A 1569-nucleotide genomic window follows, 5' to 3' on the forward strand; every position below is an offset into this window, starting at 1 on the left:
TGAGTTTAAGCCACCGGGTCTGGGACTCGAACCGTGGGTGGCTACATGGGAGTTCAGTGACATAGCCATTACGCTAACTGCTGGTCCCTCTAAATTCTTTATGAGACATTTTCATGATTTCCATTTAACTGTCTGGATGAAGAGAAGTTGTTCTTTTCCCTTGGAGGAGAGGTATTTTCTTGCTTTTCCATATTTCTTGTGGCCTTGTGGTAATTTCTAGTCATCTGATGGATGGTGTGTTTCTTGCTAATTCTTGCAATTCAGTCTGAGCATTTAGGAGCATGCAGAAGGAGGCAATCTGGAATCTCTTTGCCGGTCCATTTTTATCCCTTTGTGCAGCAGATTTAGTGGATATCGAGGAATATGTTAACCCTAACAGTATCTGGATGTTATGGTATGGTTCCCTTAGATCCGTCTAGAAACACAGAGAATGGAGATTAAGGAGCAGAGCGATGAGATAAAAGAAAAAAAGAAAAGGGCTTTTAGCAAGATGGTGGCGGGAGACAGTGGTGGTGGTGGCCTGCGCTCCTCCAAAAGCGATGCCAATTCCGATTTCCTTGGCCCACTGCCCACGTTGATGAACCCAGCGCTGAGGCGGCCATGGCGGCGAGGCCCAAGAAATAAGAAGCGGGGCTGGCGGCGGCTCGCTCAGGAGCCACTGGGGCTGGAGGTGGACCAGTTCACGGAAGACGTGCGCACCACCGGTGGCTTGTTGTCAGAGGCCCCTGATGAAAAACTCTTTTTCATAGACACGGGCTCCAAGGAAAAAGAACTGGACAAGAAAAGGACCAAAGTCTAGAAGAAGTCACTGCTTCTCAAGAAGCCCCTTCTGGTCGACCTTGTCCTTGAGAACACATCCGAGATCCCCGCCCCCAGAGATGTCCTCGCCCATCAAGTCCCCAGTGCCAAGAAGCTCAGGCGGAAGGAGGAGCTGTGGGAGAAGCTGGCAAAGCCGAGAGAGCTGCCCCAGGAGGTGCGCAGGGCCCAGGCCAGGCTCCTCAGCCCTCCCACTGCCAAGGCCAGGCCTGGGCCCCAGGACACCGCCGAGCCACCATTCTACGATCTCTGGGCGGTGGATAATCCCTTGGACAGGCCACTAGTTGGCCAGGACGCGTTTTTCCTGGAGCAGACCAAGAAGAAAGGCGTGAAGCACCCCTGGAGTCTCTTCATCAAGCTCTCCCAGGCACCTGCTGTGGAGGTGCCACCTGCGGGAGCCTCCTACAACCCAGCCTTTGAAGACCACCAGAGCCTGCTACTGGCCGCCCACCAGGTGGAGCTGCAGCGACAGAGGGAGGCCGAGAAGCTGGAGACGCAGGCGGGCCCGCCCCTGCCCACTGCGGAGCAGGCCGCTACCCAGGAGTCAGTGTTCCGGGAAATGTGCGAGGGGCTGCTGGAGGAATCCGACGACGACGGGGAGCCGGACCTGGGACCCGGCCAGGGTGAGGGGGCTGAGGCTGGAGGAGCCGAACCCCTGCCCACGCCTCCCTGCCTGGCTGCCACAGGGAGGAAGACCGAACAGCAGCGGCGGCGGGAGAAGGCCGCCCGCATGCTGCGAGCACAGGGCCACGC

At 57.0% G+C, this 1569-nt stretch overlaps 1 pseudogene; it reads left to right on the forward strand.

Annotated features, from left to right (window-relative positions):
• The first annotated feature begins 490 nt into the window (after positions 1-490).
• LOC102492878 (ribosome biogenesis protein NOP53 pseudogene) overlaps positions 491-1569 on the forward strand; it is a 9996-nt pseudogene continuing 8917 nt past the window's right edge.

The sequence above is a fragment of the Tupaia chinensis genome, unplaced genomic scaffold (genome assembly GCF_000334495.1).
Source record: "Tupaia chinensis unplaced genomic scaffold, TupChi_1.0 Scaffold000037_18, whole genome shotgun sequence".
NCBI classification, from domain to species: domain Eukaryota; kingdom Metazoa; phylum Chordata; class Mammalia; order Scandentia; family Tupaiidae; genus Tupaia; species Tupaia belangeri.